This window comes from Squalius cephalus (genome assembly GCF_949319135.1).
Source record: "Squalius cephalus genome assembly, chromosome: 4".
NCBI classification, from domain to species: Eukaryota; Metazoa; Chordata; class Actinopteri; order Cypriniformes; family Leuciscidae; genus Squalius; species Squalius cephalus.
Window position 1 is genome coordinate 44072848 of NC_137125.1, and position 22828 is coordinate 44095675.

The 22828-nt window shown below is 37.1% G+C and overlaps 1 long non-coding RNA gene across 1 annotated transcript in view; it reads left to right on the forward strand.

The window, feature by feature from the left end:
- The window catches only part of LOC307157792, a 41824-nt gene extending 33021 nt beyond the window's left edge, over positions 1-8803 (forward strand). Inside the window, exon 4 of the long non-coding RNA XR_013821075.1 lies at positions 8716-8803. This is a non-coding gene — a long non-coding RNA (uncharacterized lncRNA). The remainder of the gene's footprint in view (positions 1-8715) is intronic.
- Positions 8804-22828: the final 14025 nt, after the last annotated feature.

The following is a 22828-nucleotide window of genomic DNA, read 5'->3' on the forward strand; positions in this document are numbered from 1 at the left end:
ATTTAAATATGCAGAAAATATTTTGGAAGGGGCAGAGCTTTGCAAGTTAAATTATTTTTACCCTGAGCATTTTATACATTTTATAAAACCTTTACATTTGATTTTAACTTCATGCAGCAAATGATCAAATATTTTATCCATTTTAAAAGACAATTTTTGTGTTCTGCTTTATTTTTTATATAGGAATGCACAATATATTGGTACCATATGGGTTGTGTTGGTACCATACGGCATATATATATATATATATATATACACATATATATATATATATATATATATATATATATATATATATATATATATATATATATATATATATATATATACACATATATATATATATGCTGTAATTGGATTTCTCTTTATGCATGCTCATTTCTGTCTGTTTTTACCTTTGGCGTCATCTAATGCTCCCTCAAAGTTAATCTTTTAAAAACACTAATAATTGTAATTTTAATAACTCATTTATAAGCATTTGAAATGATTGTTTGAAGGTTTATTATTCATATATTTATAACATTTTCTTTTTAATTTATTTATGTAGGCCTAGTATAAAATATTAATATTCAGTTATCAGCCATAACATGAAAATAATTTCCAGTTTATTGGTACCAGCCAGAATTTTACTATTTATAGAATATAATATATTCAAATTGTATTCATGGGTTGGAAAACATTGGGTTAGGGGATAGAAAATATAATTTAGTCAGTAAAATATCATTGCATATCAATAAAAGGTATTGAAATTACTAGAAAGCACAATAGACACACATCAATGTGGGTGAATGCTTCTGAGTATGTGTGTGTGTGTGTGTGTGTGTGTGTGTGTGTGTGTGTGTGTGTGTGTGTGTGTGTGTGTGTGTGTGTGTGTGTGTGTGTGTGTGTGTGTGTCTGTGTGTGTGTGTGTGTGTGTGTCTGTGTGTGTGTGTGGGTGTGTGTGTGTGGGTGAGTTATTCACCATGTGTAGCAGGATCTGGATATAGTCCAACAGTTGAAGGCAGAAGGTCAGTGTTGGCTCACTAATGAGGGATGGTCCGGGTGTGATTCTGACAGCTCGCTAGAGCTCAATCAACCAGTCTTTCTATAACACACACACTCACATAGATCTCCACTTTCTAATAGGAGAGAGAGAGAGAGAGAGAGAGAGAGAGAGAGAGAGAGAGAGAGAGAGAGAGAGAGAGAGAGAGAGAGAGAGAGAGAGAGAGAGAGAGAGAGAGAGAGAGAGAGAGAGAGAGAGAGAGAGAGAGAGAAAACTGCATATGTGTGTGTGAGGTCAAGATCTTTCTGTCCTCATCTGACCCAATTGAGAACATTCAAAACCCAATACAGTTCAGTTCTCTCTGTTGTATAGCATCAGTATTACATTTATTCTACTTGATATCTGTGTGAAGCTGGAATACAAAACAGAAGCTTGAAAGCTAGAAGGTCTTATGGACCTGGATACTCAATGAAAAAGATGCAAGGTGAACATGGGTCATTGCAGGATAAGGGAAAATCTCTGTACATGTTGTGTGGTTACATTTATACATTTAGGTTATCTGATATTTAGTAAAGACATGAAAGTGTGTGCACATCCCTGTCCACACTCTTAAATCCAGAAAGAAATTCATTAGCTGCCATTATAAAGACTTGTCTCTGTAAGAAATGCCCATATGCAGAACTGCGGTAAACCGACACGTATGTTTCTCTTCAAACCAATAAACTAAAGAGCATCATGCATAAATCTTTAACGACATAGATCCTAAACTAATCATTCAAACTTTACGGGAACACAATGGTTCAATCCAGGTTTGGAGATTCCAGATGTATTTGTGAAGTCAGTGTAACAGAAAGAAGAAAACTTTTCACAACTTTTTAAGGTTCAGGAAACTTGAAACTGTTCCTGTTTCTAATTTTCCATCTATTCAGGGTCGAAAAACAAGAAAGTAAGGCAGGTACTGCCAGTTACCATTTACTTATTTATAAAAGGAATAGCGTGATGCTACTTTTTCAGCCTATTGGCTCATTGGAAAAACGTAGCTCAATCTGCATTTTTGCAAATCTCCAAAAACGATACCAATTCATATAATTCAGTGCAGTTTCCAGCTGAACTGAACACTAGAGGCAGTAAAACATTAACAACTTTTATTCCTTTCGACACAAATTATAATTACAAGGCAGATTATTGATTAATAAAGACTTATTCTAATGCAGTTCCTTGAACAATACTAAGTTATGACCTCAAAGCAATGTAACCGTAGTGCATGGTTTGTAAACTAATACATTTTGATGTATGCATCACATAACCAGATCCATATGTATTGCTTTTCTTTATGGCTTTTCCTAGTAAATTTGCTCTGTACCCCCTGTGAAACATGAGTCATGATAAAAGAGTTCAAAGCTTGTCGAAGCAGGCTTTTTTTTTTTTTTTTGGGGTGAAACCATCCCACGTTCATTCACTAAAACACCCTACACACACATTTGCAGCAGAATGCTTCGCTTCTGCAATACACAGTACTGCATCGAGCACCTGAAGCAGGACAACTGCATTATGACACCTCTGCAGTCCACAATACACTCACCATCACACACACACACACTCTGAATACCCACACAAACTTTTATTCAAGTGTTTCCTCCTTCTCAATCTCTTTCTCCCCCCACACACACCAGCAGATACAGTTCCATATCATGTTCACATCTATGGCTTACATTTGCCAAATATCTCCAATGTCACACCCACATCAACAAACACATATTTACTCTGAAACCATGCCACAAATGAGCATGATTCGTTTTGATGAGATGCACGCATGAAATTGTAAAGACGCAGCAGTATCTGATGGCACAAATGTGTCTGTCAGCACAGTCTGAGAAAGTCCTGACGAGGTTAAGCTTCAAATGTGTCGGCTGAGAAAGGAAAAAACAGAAAATGCTCAGCAATTTAGTATTTTTTTCTTCAGAATCCTGTTGATGACACATAAATGTCATCGCATGTAGAGACAGAAGCAAGAAGCTTCAAGCTTTTAAAACAGCTAAAATGTAAATATAAAAAATGTTTAACCAATCAGTATTTTATATTTAAATTAGTTCTGTTAATCTATTAAAAAATAACTGAATAATTGCACATTGTTCTGTAATTTTATCGTGATTAATCGCATCTAACAGGTAGGAAATATACAGAAATTGAACAGTTATCAAACAAATCCATCTGTCTATCTATCTATTTGACTGCTGTTGTGCTCTCTGTGCGAAGAGTTGTGAATTATTGAAAACTGGTCAGGTTTGACTGGTTAGGTCAGCCAAACAAAACAAAAAGAGCAAGGTCTAGAGACGCCTTTTTTAAAAGTTGAACTTTGGCGTAGAATTCCATTTCATGCGTGAGACGCTACAAAAGACGTGAGACTGCCAAACGCGCCTGTCTAGTTTACATAGAAAACAATGGAAAAGTAACGCGTTCTTTGTGAGTGACCCCTTAAAAGCATGTGAATGAACACACATCCTGTGCAGTGCACCACATCATTATTTCATGAAGATGTTGGTGGCATCTCATGTTCCACAGCAGGCAAGTGTGACAGGCTTGTAATCTATAGGTCTTTTGCAAAATGACAAAACTCTTGAGGTCTGGGGAAATAATGAATTGGTGCGGAGGAGGCATTACAGACAATATGAGTCCCTAAGGTATAAAAAAAAGTGAATGAAAGAAAGCGAATGAAAAAAACACACTTTTAACAAGCCAAAACAAGTGTTAAACATCTAAGAGGGAAATTTAGATTAAACTTTTTAGGAAATGGTTAATTTTTTCACATCTCTCCATAGCAGCCAACATAGGCTATTGTAACGTTTTCAACTGTTCTATCATGGCCAGCCCTTTGGACATCTCGTATAGAGAGCGACAGAAGAAAACAGATGTAATTAGAGGGAGAAAGACAGATAAAGATGTCAAGAAAGATAATGACATGAAGAAGAGATGAAAACTGAGGGAGGGAGTTGCTCCCGCCAGAGTTTGTCAGGTGAAATACAGTTTAGCAAAGACCTCCTCCTCACCTTCCTGTTAGTGGAGCTGGCTTTTATCAAGATCACCAGCTGCCTGGAAAAACATACAGAGATAGTGATGGAAAAAAGAAAGCAAGCAGAAAAAGATCAACGTTAAAAGCCATAGAATGGTGAGTGATGTTGTTGAATAGCGTGAATTTCTGCCATAAAAACCAAAGCAATGCTTTCCTTTGGACCTACTGACTGTAGAAATGCAATTTCAAGTGACAAAGCAATATTTTTTTTGTCTTGAAGGTGGTTCTTTTGTCCTCAATTCACTGAAAAACTGACAGAAAAATAAGGCCCTATTCATATCGAGAAAGAATTTTCATCATCAGTTGACATCAAAACAATACATTCCTACAAACTTGTTCATAGCCGGAATCAAATACTTTTTTTAGGTTTGAAAAACTGTACAACTATTAGATTTACGCTTTTGGTTATTGTGAGACAGATGGGTTCAAATCAGTGATCTGAACACAGTGGCTTGCTCTCTTTCTAATCACACAGAATAAATTTAGCTGCAGGTTTTCACTGATCTCCAAAGAACTGCTAATTAAAGGTAAATCAATCTGCACTTTGTAAACCCTGGTGCTCACAGAGCATCGATTTAATCTACATCATTTAGCTCATTTGAGGCTGTGTATGGTTTACAGTCTTGTAAATTTGCCAGTAATTAATTTTAGCATATGGTGTGTGTGCTTCTTTGAGGAACAACAATGGAAGAAAATACAAATTCATCTGTTATTATCACTTTAATAACTGATTTAATCATGATTATTTGGGAAAATCTGTCAGAACTGCTGCATTTTGTGCTTTTATTTTGCAGTTTTGAGGCAGAAAGTCAGCATTAAAGTTGGCCTCATCAGGAGAAGTGGAAGCAAATATTCTTCCATTAGGTTTTCTGAAGGCAGTGTGTTAACTGTCCTATAACAAGGACAGAGTGATGTAAAAATGAATGTGAACCATGAGCAACAGAACACAACTAATGAGTAACAAAGGCTAAACGCTTTGGGCAAGGTGAAGGAGACTTGGGAGAGAATAGCTGACTGTACCTTAAACATTTTACATTTGAGACACTCTTAAATAGCCAGTTCATCAGTAATGCTATATTTTAGGTTTTGTTTTCACATGAATTTTACATGGCAGATCTTAAAATGTGATTAAAAAGAATTAGATTCCTGCATTTAAAAAGTATGTTTAATTACACACGTTTAGTTAGACGAGTTCTTGGGTCAACATATTTTGTTGATCCTGGAACAACATTCCTGTCCGAAAAATGAATCCTAATCGTCCATATCCCTACCCTCAAACCTAACCCTTCCCATAAGTCATCCCTGAAATCAGAGGGAAATGATAGGTGAATAACACTGATGTAGAAGCACCTAACCGTGGTTGTGAGCCTAAACCCTCAAATCTGATTGGCTGAATGGAATGTTGTTTCAAGATCAACAAAGATGTTAATCCAGGAACAGGTTATACTATATAGGCTGAGCTCAGTGAAGTCAGTAGGTTGCAGATCATTGACGCACAAGTTCATTTGACTATGTTTAGAGATAACAAGTACTGTCATCATTGCTCTGTTACCATGGCGAGACAAACACTGCTGTTTATAAGCCTTCATTTGAAAGACTGAATGAGTGTTAGTGTCAATCTACAGTTTGTTATACAGTGGCAGAAACAGAGCATCTTCCATCTTCACATGACACACCCTAAATATTGGACAATGGCAAATGATCTACTCTTGCATAATTAAGTATTTTTTATGTATATGTTCCTTGCGATTATTTAGTCAGAATCCACACCCAGGCATGTGGGTGGAGGACAAGATCTATTTTTGTTCCTTTTTTTTTAACAAGAGTTGGAACACATGACTCTTAAGCAATACAACTGGACTCTGAGGAGAACACGTTTGAAGATGCAAAATACAATGCTTTTCCAGGCTCAAACACAGTACAACATCATGTGCCTGTCTCTAGTAACTATGGAAACACGTTGACTTTTCTATTTTCTACTAAATAGCAGAACTATATAACCATCCCTGTCAGACCAAAAATGCTTAATCTAGTCTAAAGTGCCTTTTTGGTCTTATTTTAAATACTTAAAATATTAAGTTTATATTTATTTGGTTTGATTTAAATACAAAGTTCTGTCATGAAACAGATGGCGTAGGCTCAGTCAGCTTGCAATCACATCATTCCCTATAGGGCACAGCTGATTGGTTCCTGCTGTATCAGCAACCAATGAGCTCGCTTCTAAACCTTTAAATACTGGTCAGCATATTCTGTAGCAGTTGCAGCACGCTTTCAGAAATTCATGTATGCTATATTGTACAGCAGCCGTATGTCTTACTTGCTCACAGCAGTGTTGTGTATGCATTGGCATTAGCAAGTCTCGTACTTGATCTGCAGTAGCAGCAGCAATAACAGTAGCAGCAATAACAGAAGCATATCAATATTGTCATATCCATTACCATGCCAAACACTCAGAGAGTTGTCATGAAAGAAATTGGTTTAGCCAGTCAGCCAGATGGTTTTGAGACTGTCTAACCATTTTAGGTTGTTTTTAGCTGATTTACAACAGGGATTTCAGTTAACATGCATTCATGAACCATTTCTGCTCAAAAATCAACCTCAAAATCATCTGCAACCACTGCTGCCTCTCCTATAGGTCTCATGTTTGCTGTATAGTGCCTTCACAAGGTCATCTGCATATCCATAGAAAACACATGCTAACATGTCCTCCGAGGACAATCGGTAAAAATAGGTACGTCACCCCAGGCTCCAGAGCAATGCTGGCTGATATCCAGATCTGCACGGCAACTGAAGGTGACAGTCACCTCTCTAACACAAGACCAGAGATTGTGACATTGCTGATGCTTTTGCTGTGATTGTGACGGTCACATGGCTAATGATTTATTATTTGTACCTGCAGAAAGCTGGCTGATAGATATGTGCAGGTTGTGAGATATTACCAACATTTCATGTGGGATGAAAAACGATTAGAGGTAGATGGAAATGATTGCAAAAAGGGGCAAGAGCTTTTTTGGCCAAAATGAATCTAAAAAGAAGTTTCTAATAAATGGAAATCCAAAATTCCTGGAATGATTAAAAGACTATCTTCGTTTTTGATGCGATTAAGCCTGTTAATCCAACCCAAGAGTGCTGGAAGAGGACAGAGTTTAAAGGCGCACACAAACACAAAGCATCTGTTTTGGCCCCATTCTGCCGTTCATGAAAACTGTTATTCATTTTATTTATTTATTTAAAAAAAATACACATTTCTTTTATAGATGCAGGCTGAGTCATTGAGCTGTTTGGGGGCTTAATGCTACGCTCCTGCTTTTCGTAGAAAAGTTCATGGTGCAATGAAAGTATTTATGAGATTAACTGCAGACAACAATCACACTCACATCTACTTTACTTTGAAAGTTTAAGTATGGCAGCAATTTTTGCATGTTTGTGGCATTACCTGATTTTTCATTATTGCTTCAGTGAATCGGATACTAAAACAACTCAGACAGCATACGCAAATGAACAATGCAATCATTGAATGCAATTTGTTTGTTTTTTCGAGCACTAATTGGGTGGATAATACAGTGAATGATGATTTTCACGGTCAGCTTGTCTTCTCAAATATCTGTTTCCTAACCCCTTGACAGGATGTAGCTGTTACCATGGCGATGCATCTGCTCTGTTAAAGTGGACCTTAGGATTCGAGAGAACTTCCATAAAATGATTTTTTTACTTACTTTTCAGGCTGATTGCATTAGGATCTTATTATAGTGAAGCTTATTATAGAAATACACACTCAAATTGGCTTGGCTTGTAAAAATGAACTGTTATCAGAACAACTAAAAAATGCATGACAAGAACATACTGTATATCTTTTCCTTCAGAGGAATTGCTCATAGGCTGCTGATGTGAGACTTTCCTATCTGGGAATAAATTCTGGGAAGCAAATTTTCCTTGGAACACAACACAGCAAAAAAAAAAAAAAAAAAATAGTGTTAAACTTGTTGGAAGTTTAGAGTTTAGGTCTTGGTCCTGCGTACATAAAAACGCTCTTTTAGATTCGCTTTGCTGTTGACATGACAATGCATGCTTCTTCAATTAATGCATATTCAAGAATCAAATAAAAAATATATTTTAAATATATCAAAATTAAAATATATTATATAAAATGAAATAGTAAAATAAAATGTATATATATATATATATATATATATATATATTTCATTTTATGGCATTTAATTTACATATATTTGATTATATATAAATTAATTAAAATAATATTAATTAAAAATATGAATTATATATATATCATAAACAGTCACTGGAATATACTTAGTAATATACTTATAATTAAAATACTTATTAAGACTACATTATATAAAATATTAAAATAAAATGTATATATTATCATTTTTATATTTTATTTTTTAGTAAAAATAAATGTAATATAAATACATTTAAAAATATTACATTCTAAAATATATTAAATAGAAAGATAAAGACAAAAAAAGAATAAATACATTTTTTATAAAAAAAAATTTATCATGATTTTTGAGGAATATCAATACAATGCTTCCATGCAGTCTCTGTATGATGATTCATATCTGATTCTTTCATTTCAGGTCCTAAATTTGTGAAAAACATATATCTCTAAAACTGATCATTGGTTTATTTTTTCTTTCAGCTACTTCCCTCCCACCCTTCCAGTTCTCATCTCTCCTAATCTCGAGACACGGGGCGACAGGTGATGCTTTGAGATACTTCACACGGCCTCATTTGCACTGATGGCAGATTGCAATCAACAGGTCAGACGAATAATTAAAGAGGAAAGAGGATGGAGGGGATGGGATGATGAAGATGGGATGAAATGATTATAAGCATTGTACCGCATGCAGGTTGAGCTTGGAAGAAAAATCCTCATCAACACCACAATCTTATCTTCATCTCCTTCGTCCATCTTAATTATTGGTGTTTGTATGAATGATGCTTCCTCTCAGCTAATCAGGAGTATGCATGAGTACCCTCGCTTTCCAGATCATTTAATCAGGCATAATCAGTGTTAAAAATCTACTAGTATACGTGTTCACATCATATGAAAAAAAACACACAGTTCTCACCAAGCAGCTCAGAGAAATGCATTTGATATTTTGGAGACTGAATCAAGTCAAATATGACATTTCTCAAGCTATTTTTCTCTCAAAAAGAAACTTGACTTCCTCTGAAAACAGGCCAGGCATTTCCATCCTTTTTAGCCCGCTGAGTGATTTGCTGTCATTCGAGCGAGAGCAGCAGGGGTGTCCTTTATGCCAATGGCTGGTTGTATCATCGACCCGTAAATTGTATTTGTTGATAGGTCACCATCTGTCAGCCTGGACCAGATGAGCAGGCTATGGGACGGAAAATGTTATCACTGAAATGGCAACATGTGGATTGAGGGAAGTTTTGGGAGCTACAGGACAATTGGCTCCCTAGAGACAAAAAAGGGCCTCATTAAATGGATAATTTTTTCCTTTGCAGAATTCTGACAAAAACTATTCTCACAGAGCTCTGACTGGCATCGCCGTTAATGAGAAAATGAAATCCACAAAGTCAATAATCTTAATCAGGTGGAGTTATTTTGAGAATGGTGAGGCTGAGAAGCAGGGGAATGTTAAAACCAATGATTAATCAAGTTTAGGAGCATTCGCAGACCCGCAGAGGGCTGGGTATGTGTCACGCATAGCCTGTTTATGAAGTTAAATAGATGTCGTTGATGGAGGAAAATGCAATCAGGGGCTTTGTACCTTTGAGTAATCAAACAAAATATGGAAGAAATCCAAGCAAGTCTCATTGGAAAAAAGTGGCGACTTTTCTGCAAAATGATATCATGTTGCACGTTTTGTAAAGACGTTTTCGCAAAGAGAAATGTCTAGTAAGTGGCACTAAAAGTATGTTAATTTTTCCCCCCAAAACAGATGAATGTGAATCTGCCGATCCTATATTGGTTGTTGTAAATATTGCGGCAGTTTGTGGTTACACTTTATTTTGATGGTCCACTTCAGACACTCTACTAACTAGTAACTTTGCAACTACATGACAAATAACTCTCATTAGAATGTTAGTAGACTGTTAGGTTATGTGTTAGGGTTTGAGTAGAATAAGATGACAGTTGCAAAGTCACTTATAGTCAGTAGATTCACGAGTTCACACTTACATATAATTTGAAGGGGTAGAGTTTAATGCGTATTTGGCGTGCTGTCCGGAGGGAGGGCTCCGAGCTCGGAGTTCGGCCCGAACCCAGAGTACTCCCCCCGTATGTAAGTGTTTAGGACTAGAAGCGTGGAGAAGGGGTGGTGGAGGGATGGTGCAAAAACTGTCAATTGAATGAGGTGAGACTGCTGAGTATATATACCTCTTACCATTGATTGCTGAGTGCTCTCCACTTGTGTTAATTATCTGAACGTGCTCCTCCCGAACCTTGTTAATAAAACATCATATGTCAAAATAAAGTGTTAGTAGATATTGAGCAGACAGTCCACTAATACTTAAATGAGAGGTATTTGACTAATGTTGTTGCAAAGTTATTTATAGTAGTGGAATGTCTCAAGTGGACTAGTGGACCATCGAAATAAAGTGTTACAGAGTAAGAAAATTGTATATCCAGTGAGTGGCACTAAAAGGTTAATGCTCTATCGTATTTGCAAATAACCTACCACCTATACACGAAACCCTACCCTATTGTTAACAAAAAACAGTTGCTGAAAAACCCTGACATATTACTTACTTCTAGAAGTCTTTGAGCTTGTGTTTTATGGGACTCGTATCCAACATCGCAAGTGCAATGCTGTTCCAGGTGAATTACTGATCAATTTCAGCACTTTAGAAAAGCCATACATATGGAGCTGGTTTCAGATCTTGCACTGTGGTGTTTTGCAGTCATAACAGTATTGTTGAAGGAGCCGTGCAAAAATAAGTATTGTTTTAGTCGATAATCATAATTTGTGTGTAAAAGTTGTTGGTGTTTTACTGCCTCTAGTGTTCATCTCATCTGGAAACTGCAGTGAATTGTATGTGCGTGTTGGAGTTTTGCAAAAATGTAGGTAGAGGCATGTTTTTTTCAGTGAGCTTATGTTGAAGAAAACGTTAAACAGAAGGTTGTGATTACCTTTTCTTAAAATTCAGTTTTGTTGCATTCACACAGACGAGTCGCTGATTTGGTCATTCATTTTGAGAACAAATTAGAGGTTCTTTGCCAAGGCTTTACATTTGCAAGAAATTCAGTTATGATGCCTGTTGAGACAATTTAGATGATTTGTGCACAGACACTATTTTACCTCTCGTTCTTGGCCGAAAGGTCTCCATGGTGACAACCGGCTAATGTTGCCCCTGTTGAAAAGCTTCAGTTGTTCTTGAATATTCAGTCATTATTTTAACCCTTAAATGCAGTGACCCGGGACGTCATTCATTACCCTTCTCCTCATTAATTTTTTAAAGTTAGACATAAACCTTCTTAGTATTCCTCAATCAATTCATTATAAACAATATAACAAGAAAAAAATAATTAAATTATAAAAGAATGCCTGTTTTCCCATACATTTTTTGTAAAAATTGTATAGGGTCGCTAACGACCCGGGGTGCGTAACAGTGTGCGTGTATTTTTTTCTGATCAACAATAATTGAATCATTGATGGCTGAATAAGTGCAATTCACCTTTATTCCACAAGGTGGCAATGTCTGATACACAATGATGAAGTGACGTTTCACTCATAGCTACCACAGGCAGAAAACAATAGAATAGGAAGTATCATCAGCAAAACTTGAAATGGCTCAACGATTTAATGCAGAGCAAGAACTGAACGCAATCAAATCATGATGGTGGATCTGGCGAAGAAGCTGTCAGCGATCAAAATATTGATTTTAAAGATGTTGAAATTGATAGTTTTAAGAATTTACCAATGTTTGAGATTGCAAATGGGCTCATATTCGCGATCTCAAACATATTCTCAAAACTATAATTTGCTGAATGTACTGGAAAATGAGCTGTGACGAGGACAGTGATGATGGTATAAAACACCTGTTCAAACCGAACCCTTCCAAGCTCCAAAAGGTAACAAAATATGCTTTATTTTATTGTTCTGTAATTGTTACTCTAATATTAGGAGAGTTTTATGTTATCGCGACAGGTAGAGATCCATCCGTGTTAGATATAATTCCTGGTCGCTAAAGACCCGAATATGTAAGAATGATTGGCGAAACATTCATGCATTTAAAGGTTAATAAGCAAGACCAGAGGCCTGACCTTCTGTCAGAGAGGAATATTCCTTACTGAAATATTCATGTATTTATTCGACAAGGCTTTTCATAACTCTCCGTTGTTCCAAATCCTCTTCGATGATGTCCTCAGAGATGGCAGATGGCATTTGGATTTCTACCATCTTCGGAGAGCCGACTCACTTGTGCCAGAGATTTCATGGCGACTGTACCGCGAACACAGAGACCGCGAGAGAGGTCAAGTGCTTCTGAGAGAAGTGAACAGCTTCTCAGAACGAGCAGGCTGTTAAAGATCGGTGTAAACATGACAGGGTGGCACATCAGTCAAACTCGGCGCCGTAAATCTCTTTGCTCTGAATGAGGGAGATTTTAGGCCCGATGAAGGGAGCAATTGTACATTCAAAGCAATAAAACTATCTCAGTAATCATTAATCCGCTCTTAATTCGTCTTAATCTTTTCTGCTGTTGCTACAACACAAACTTCTACAACCATTTCACCTCACGCGATTAGACGGCTGTTATTTTACGGAGTGAAGGAGAACAGGATGTTTCGAAGCCCATTGCTCAAGGCATTTGTCATTATATAGAAACATTTGTTTTGGTTCTGTTTGCTTTCTCCAAATCCTCCAAACTTCTAGAAGAGAGTGATAACCTTGGGCTGGAGTTTCAGGTATCCTACAGCAGTAGAATAAACAGAAACTCTAACTTGGGCTCACGGAAGGAATTTATGTATCTGGCTGCAATACAAAGAGACTGCCTGATAAGACCTGCAACGATCAGGAAGATTTGTGGAGTGAGAGAGAAAGAAAGAGAGACATTCTGATTGTGTTTGCCTGTGTAAATCATCCTATGATAAAACACCGGTGTCTGGCATTTGTGTAAAATATTTACTTATAATAGTAGATCTAAAATCAATATCAGTGTTCTTCTTGCCATAAATTATTCCTATGCACATGAATTCACTATGTATTTTTTGGCTGCTTGGCTCACCAACTAACAGTGATTACAAACAGCTTGCTATAAATACAGTATAGACAGAAACCAGAAACTGAAGCCAACCCACAAAAATAAGAAAGAAAATATTCAGTGAGGGTTGGCAAACTGCGCCCACTGATTTTTTTTTAATGTTCTGTCGGCAATGTTTTGGAAATTATGCACATCAGGTAATGGTGCAAATGCACCCAAAATATGTAGCCCCCTGTAGCTCAGAGACTGTGTTTTCTATTTGAATATATTTTCAAATGCAAATTATTCATATGATGTCAAAGCTGAATTTTCAGCATCATTACTCCAATCTTCAGTGTCACATGATCCTTCAGAAATCATTCTTATATGCTGATTTGCTGCTCAAGAAACATTTATTATTATTATCAATGTTAAAAACAGTTGTGTTGCCTAATATTTTTGTGGAAACGTCATTTTTTTCAGGATTCTTTCATGAAGGTTTAATAGAACCGCATTTATTTGAAATAGAACATTACAAATGTCTACTGTCACTTGTCATCAATTTAATGCATCCATGCTGAATAAACATTAATTGCTCATCTGAAATGTGTTCATCTGTCTGAGCCATGGCCTTGTGGGAAGCTCTCAGACATATACCGCATAAGATTGCTTTAGATGACTGAGTTTAAATCTGGGCTTGTGGACCTTTCCTCTCACTTCTCCATTGCAACTTGTCTTTCTTTGAACTGACCTGTCAAAATTAATTCACTTTTGTGAATAATGCGCAAGCCAGATTTACTTAGGACGGAGAAGTGTTTGCACTGAGAATGCAAATGACTTAATATAAATTCAAAAACTGTATATTTGTTTGAGAGCATTTTGCATCTGGTTTAATCTGGATTGAGGTGGTTATTAAATAAGATTTTCTTTATGGAAAATCACTCATAACAGTGGTGCAACTGTTTAGTGAAATCAATGGTTTTTCAGGCTGCAGGCACAAGAAGTTGGTTTGGCCTCTAAATTTCAGACACAATCTTTGTTCCAAACAACAGCGATAAATCTTTGAACAGAGATGCCTCATTTAACCTGCACTTTCAGAGATTGTTATGCCGATGTCGCTCATGCTGTTTGTGAGTAGTTGGCATTTTCTGCCCGGTCCTTCACTATGAATTTGATGCATCACTTTGGGGTCCTGATAATGGAAACTTTAAAAAGGCATCCATTATGTTGACGCAAGTGGTGAGACGAAGGAGAGGTGGATAAAGGATGAAATGTCAGTCAGAGGAACGAGGGATGCTTTCATTTCATCCACAGCTATTCAAATAATATGCCAATTCATTACATTCAGATTACTGTCCTGGATAACCAATGATTGGCCGAGGTTTTAAAGCAGTCAGAGCAGAAAATGAATCCGCATGGATGAAGGTATGAAATGACGGAAAGTGTCATGAATGGCTTGATCAAGGTTAAAATTCTCCTGCATTATTATTGAACCCCATTATGAGATGCCGATTACAGTCTCCTGGATGGCTATAAAAAGACCATTCAGGCTTGTGGACAGCTTACTGGCCACAGTGGCTGATATGGGGCCTCAATTTCAGAGACATAACCTCTCGGTCGAGTCCTATTTACACTGGCATTAATGGAGCTGTCGTGTTCTCTCATCTCTTTGACATACACACAATGCCTGTTGTCATACTGCTCTGAAATTGTGGCCCACCTGGCTTTGAGAATAAGCTTGTCATAGAGTGGTCTGCTCACAGTGATAACACCACGGAAACTGTCACCGGGCAGCCTGTCGCTACGGAGCCCATAGTCATCAATGGCTACTGCACCCACACAACAAAAGTCTGGGGAACACAATGGCCTGCCAGTCTGCGGTCAGTGACAAAGAGGTGAAGCATAATTAAAGCAGCCAGCTGGATGTTTTCCTCTGAATGCTGGATTGAAGTTCATTGACTAAAACACAGAATATTAAGCAAAGTTGCTGCAATATGGTTCTCCTGCTGCCCTTATTTTTATGCTTTGTGGAGAGCAGCATTTCTCTTAATTTTTCATTATTAGCGGCTGACATTTTACAGCTGCATTTAATCTTTAGAATTACACACAATGCCTGAAATATTGTTTTGCACCAACAGTGTTTTTGAAGATATCCCCCCTCTTCCCCTAGTATTAATTATAAGAATGTGTACAGGCGTGACTTTCTGAATTTTCTTGAAGTCCACTGACAGCTATCCGAGGCATGACTCAGTAGTCTGAGGAGCGCTTGGCAAATACAGAAAATTTAAATCTCCTACGCACTTCAACAACATACAAACAGACGCAGCACTTTAATATCGCAAAACATGACTTGCATCCAGCCATCGGGCCATCATCCAATACAAATATTTATTTAGAGAGATAATATAAACTCTTATGCAAAAATTAAAAGGGTTTGATTAAAAGCATCTTTAATTGGTATTACAAGTTTTATTCGGTAATACAGGCTCACAGCCAGAGCTCAAAGTGATTCTGTTAAAAACAGGAGGCAGGCAATCCTTTGTTTATCAAACATTTAGGTTTGGCTGGAGCCTCCGTGAACATCTTTGACAACATCCGTTCCACCCCTCCATTAGTTTGTTTACAGAAAGTTAATTTAGTTGGAACCAAATGAAGCACACTTTGCAGGGTGTTTTAATTTAGAGTTTCACAAGGAAGCACTTAAGGAAATTTTGAATCTGTTTTACAAACAACAACTTTTTAATTTCAGTTTCGATGTGCTCCTGTTGTTCCTGAACTAATCTCTAGAGAACAACTGAGTGCCTGGACATCAAGCATTAAATGTTTTAATTATATCTACAGTAAACCTGCCTGATGGCTTTCACATTAAGAAGGTTCTTAACCAAAGTGCAAGAAAAAAGTTAAAAAATGATTTATTAATCTGCGTCAGTAATGGAGAATGGAACATTGCAAGAGATAATATTTCAATTTAAACGCTGCGCCCTTGGGCACTTTCTTCTCTGAACATTGAACATGCAACAATTTAGCAAATTTGTGCATTTTCTCGAGCAGCAATAACTTTCAGACTGCCAAAAAACCCCAGTAGCAAGCAATGCGAAGTTTATTAAATTGTCTGATCATGGAGAAAAAGTAATGAGGGTGACATACAAAACTCGTCCAGAACAATTTAAAGAAACATGCTGAATTTGAGGCACTCTGAACTGGCTGAATAGAGTATATAAAAAAAGAAGAGTAGACAGCAAATCAAAGAGAACAAGTGTATGTGGAGCAAAGGGTCCATGGGGAAAAGATGGGCAAGTAATTGCTGTGTTCATGAAAACATGATCACAGAGCACCCATCCAAAATTGCTGTGAGAGTCAGTCCTTGACATCCTTACTACAAAAGAGTACCGCTCTCAAGTGAGAATAATACACAATTTCACTCTTCTCCAATCACTCTCTCTTGCAGAGCACAATAGCGCAACGAAAAGAGGATTTTAGGATGTCATAGGAGCACTCAAATGCTAAGATAAGATGCCACATTTTGGCAGAAAATTGAGGCCGCATTGCATCCTTCATGGACATGGCAATCCCAGAATCATATGTATTTGATGATTTCATTGAGCAAAATATGTTCAGTCTAATTAAACATAGAACCTTTTAACCAACATTTGTGTGCTATATATATAACATATCAAATTGTTAGCCCTGCAACATACTAATGTCTAACTGTTAGAATCATTATTGATGTTAGCTTGCTACTAGTCTAACGATAGTAAATCTTGTGAGCAGGACTTTTAGTATGGTGTGCATGCTGTACAATGTTGCTGCCCATGTAGAGCAATTGAAATCAGTCACTTCCATTTCAGTTAGGAGGCTGGCTTCAAGCATGTTGACTCTTGACAGTGATTTGCACTGACAAAGCGACCTCAAATCATACATTTTCAATGGGAGTTGCCCATTTCTGAAGCTGTGCAAAATCTTACTGTCTGAAATCACCCCCATACCCTGGCGTCCACAGCTGAATCATACAGATGTAAGTTCCTTTTTGCTCAATAAAAATAAAGGAACTTGCAAGCACAAACAATGCAAATGCACTCGTTTTCATTCACTCCTTCAAGTGGACTAGTAGTTGACTAATTAAGGAATAGTGATTGAGGTTTTAGTGGGCAATTTTGCTGATGCAGAATCCTACTTTCTCCTCAATGCATTGGCTGAGACAATGGGTGCTTCTCAATTGGAAGGCTGCATCCTATTGAGACTGTGTCCATCCTAAACCAGTCCTTCTGAGGCTTCTATTGGTGAGTCCTTCTCAGCATTGAACAATAGAATGAGATGGTCAAGTCCACAGGCTATTATATATTTCAAACCAAGCAGCTTTCTGTTGGTCAATGCGGCAAACACACGTGACAAACTTATTGTGAGACCTGGATGGGAAATGTTTAGACCTCATGAGAAGTTCCAATTAAAACATAATGCCATGACCTCCAAAATCTTTTTTTCCCCTGCATTACATGAGGAAATTGGACAAGCTCAGTGCTGATTCATTTTCCACGAATTGATTTTCATGAATTGTAATGTGTGCAAAGGATTGTTGGTGATTGGGAGGACACGAAGTGCACACTTGAGGAATCCTTTAAAACACGCTGAATGAAGAACGCAAAATGAAGGCTACCTTCCAAGGATCCTTCAAATTTAGATGACATTCAGTGGCACTTGTTTACATGGCAGTCCACATTTGCAGCTTTTCAATTGAGAAGCACCCACATTTTTTATGGGTTGTCTATTCGATGCCTGATTAAGAATAATTGAAACAATCGAACTGTATTTGGATTCAATGGTGGTCTTGTGGTACTGTCGAGTAAGTATTGCAGGAAACTGTAAAACATTGCTTTATTCTGTATCCTAATTTGAAAATAATTAGCCTAAGTAAATAAAAAAAAAATGAAATACTTAACTTAGACAAATGAATAATTATGCCTTTTAAATCACATATCACAATGTAACAGGAGCTAAAAATGCTCAAATGAAATTTTTTTCCGTTATGTTGTTTACAGAAAGCCTTCAGTTAGCAAGCAAACCGCTTTGGCTACTCTCTTAGCATAGAGCTAACATGAACAGCTCTTGATTAGCTAGAACAAAACATCACAATTACATGCTATGTTTTTGATCAGACATTGAAAAAGGAGGATTCGATTCTGCGAGAGGATAGAATCTCACATGACACCAACGGCATGAGCAGAGCTCAACTTTATGTAAATGAACAGTGATCCGCTACCTGATTCAGGCTACTAGCAAAGACTCACCGACATACAGTTATTTAATTGCTGTCAATGTGAACACCAACATTGAGAAGGGTGCCCATGAAGGCCATAGACAGCTCATTAGATTTTAGGAGTGAGCTTCAATCTAGAGGTTCCAGAGTTCCTCACATAGTAAATGGAAAAGAGACCGGATTGCATGCACACACATTGCCTTTTCCCTCTTTTCGAACACAAGTCCCGTTTCTACTGACAGTAAGTCTGTAACCGTACCACCAGCCATTTCAAGTACATTAGTGCTAAGTGCAAAACAGAGTGAGAAAAAATAGCTCGGGCCTTGGATCGTTTCATGGCACATACGGCTACTGCCAGGTTTGTTTTAGTTACGCTGCTAAACAGAGAAATGGGCATGATGTTCCAGTCAGGCCCGTTTATACAAGCCGAGAGATAAGAGCCAAACGCAGGTCTGGACTCTCTCACCTCTTCCTCCTCCGCACGCACAGTCTGTGGACGCTTTGGGATCCTTCGCTGAAGCGATTTGCAATTCTGACCACATATGTCACCGTGTTTACGCAGATCGCAGACATCTCAAAGTATTTGTGCGAGTGCTAATGGGGAAAAGACTAAACTGAGGCATCAACAGGCTTTTATTTACAGCACAGGTGATTACAGTAGACAAAAAAACAAAAACTCGGTGCTGCAATCAAACTAATTTTTCACTAAATTTCAGCCTCGATGACTTCAATAGCTGAAAAATTGTCAACAGAAGCTTTAGTATAGGCTATATAGACTGTATCTACATATACAGGAATGTGTGTATGCTGATGTTTAATTTTTTTAGTCATAGTATATGACAGCAGTATTTTTTCCAGACATACTGTCCTGATTTTGAGGCCAAGAGCCATGAAGGACAGGATAGAACAAGACAGGACGCTTTCTGGGTTGGTTAGATGTGCGCAAAGGTCTTAAAACTTTAACATCATCACAATCTCTGGGGAATGTATGACCGTCCTTCACACTATGTCTACAGCTGGGAACACGAATAGCACTCAGAAGTCAACACTGAGGTCACTTGAGGGTCTGGCTGGCTGGAAAGCCATTGAGAGAGGATTGCATACTTCAGAGGTTGTGAAGGTGCTATGTTTCTCCAAGAGAACCTATGAGTTGTAGTATGCCATAACAATGCATGCATTTAAAGTGTAAAGGTGTGATTACATTAATAAAAATTTTGTAGGCAAAACTCTCCACTCTCTTATGTCAATAATGAAGCTAACTTAGAAGTAACTTTCAAACCAAGCAGTGTGGCGATCTTTCATGGGAAATCTTTAATGGGAAATTACGTGTGGATTCATATCGAAATGATTGGATTTCGTCCATGAAAATTCACATCTTAATGTATGTTTGCGGCAGGTGGCAGGCTGTGTGCAGTTGCAAATAGTCGCCTATACCATTTTCTTCATTGGAGGCCTCTTTGTTTGCTAAATATTTTATAATAATTATCGTTTATCAACATATTGCATGGCTAAAAGCTGTTCAGGTTTGCTTACAGGAAATGAGGAACAAGAAGCCTTCAAGTCTTCCTGGGAAGAATTCTCTTACAGTCAGGTTCATGATTTAAAAAAAGTGCAATATCTTTCCCTCTTTTTCAGCACTAAAAATTACTAATTGTAAAGTAAACTTGCTGTAAAAGTCAGAGCTGAAAAAAGTCCAGAATAGATGAATTAAGACATTGTGGTGCATTTAATGTGTTTTCAGCTCATAAATACAATAACGATGACTTGACTACAGTTTAAATTGCATGCCGCAGAATTTTGTACATCAACAAAATTCAAAACTCTTATAGGCCTGATTTGCAATGGCAAATGTGTAATTGTGTTGTGCATAATTACGGTACTTGTAGTTGATTTGGATACTGTAGATTCTATTTAATATATTATTTTAAGATCTAATACGACACAGACTGATGAAGAATGGAACATAAGGCCTCATACAAATTATTTATTGCTCTTACAGTGTCGAAGAAAACTCAAGATACTGGTTTAAATTTGGATGTGGCTGACCAACTCCTTTATTCTAGAAACAAAAACATAATATATTAAATCTTCATGGAGACGATGTCCTCAGAGAAAAATACCCTGTATTCATATTGACTGAGAAACATAGAGTCAATTTTTAAGAAAAAAGTTGCAGTAGTTCACTGCATCACATTGCAGCAATAAAACAAAGTTGCTTCCTACGCAGTTGAAAAGTGATTCTCTCTTATTGAAGTTTCCCGTGTGATAATGAGCCTGATCCTTCATGCCAAATCATTGAATTTAATGAGCTAAAAAATATATTTTAGTTAAAAAATAAAGCTATTTTTTTTGTAATGGGCCAGAGGCCAAAATTTCAAAAGATTTTTTTCAAATCTCTTAGCAGACATAAGAGTTTGAGTTATTTAAATGATTATATGTCAGTTATCTTCTTGTTATCAATGTTAAGAAGATGTGTGGGTGTGTCCTGTGGCTTATGAAGGATATGACCAATCAACACACAGCCCTCTTCAAACACCAATGAGAGCGTCTGTGAAATCACTGTTAATTATTGACAGCTGCATTATGTTAGACACAAGATTTTAAAAAACATCCTGAGGATTTGCTTTCCCTATCCCTTTTATTTTGTTTTCTTTATGTAATTCATAAAAGTGATGTGGAATCCTAATTCATTTATAATGTGACTCTTAGGAGTGAAATGGGATATTTAATGAGAAAAATAAAATAATATTAGGACTTGATTTGATCCATCATGAATGAATTGTTTAGGGGAGGGTTAAGTGATGTCAGACACACACACACCCACACCCACACCCACACCCACACCCACCCACACACCACACACACACACACACACACACACACACACACACACACACACACACACACACACACACACACACACACACACACACACACACACACACACACACACACACACACACACACACACACACACACACAGTTTCATTTTTATATATATGAGTGTTTTCAGAAGTGAAGCAAATTAATAAAAGTATTTTTCAAGATAATGAAATCATGTACAATAACCATGCCAGACAGAAAAGCGTATAGGCAATTTTTATTTCATGTTCCCCCAAGTTCATTAGATAGTTTCTCTTGTTTTTTGCCACATGTTCATTTTGTGACCAGCTAAAACGGTCCAAGACATGTTCAACAAGACTATAATGTCTAAAATCACAAACATCTCGGCATTAATCTGCAAGACATTCTGTTGCCAAAGATAAGATATACTTTTGTAAAGTATTGAAAAGTAATATATGAAACCTTCTGGTTGGCCATAGACTAGCTCTTTTTATTTATTTATCTCTGTCTCTCTTGATCCCTCTGCAACTCTTATCAGCTAAATAGCTTATCTTTTGAGAATGCAGGAATCAATACATCAACAAGTGAATGAATGAATGACCTATTTCAGAGTTCATTGCTCACAAAAGAAAAGCATATCAGTAGAAGGTTTTGTGTTATCACAGTTTTGCTGTAGAGATAAAATTGGCAATAGGGTGCTATTAAAAAATCTATATTTTTTTCCAAACTGGAGTGTGTTTCCCATAAAACGATGTGACTCGCTGCTTAACATAGTACGATGCATCGTTGAAGAGATCAACTATAGTCACGACTGTTTCTTGAAACCGCATTCTTGCAAATTTGTTTAACCATATTGGTTGATGATATCAATGCAGGTGGCAGAGAAATAACTTCTTTAATTAATCCGTTTGAGATCTAATTAATGGCAGATTTTTTTTTCCCTTAAAATTTCTCTAATGGCATCTGAGGACTAATTAAAAATTTTATCAGTTAATTTGCTTCATTTCCAAATTCAATCTTAAGCCCTATTCGCACTGGATTAGTATTATCTGGGGACCTCGTGTGATTTAGAAATTACCCACCCACATCTGAATTTCGTGTGGCGCATTCACACGAGATAAACGAAGCCTGTGATTTTACTCGAAATTATTGACTTATCTCCCGGATATGATGTCAATAGGCTATTGCTTGGAAATGTCTTGTTATTATAGGTCTAGCTGTATGATCATAAACAGAAGAATGTTCTCTACCACATGCTGCTATATGTCATCCATCTCCATCTAATCATTATTTTTGTTTTGCTCTTCTGATGGTTTTCAGCTTTCTCTTGTATAGTTGTATCGTTTCATGGTGTATAGCGGTATGACCCAGCACCCAAAATACTATCAAAACACTCCAATGCAGCCTCCATTCTTCGCGAAAGATGGATAAAAAAGTGCACAGGAAACAAAAACCTTGAAAAAATTATAAATGACCCCGCCAAATCACAGAGATGCCGATTCGC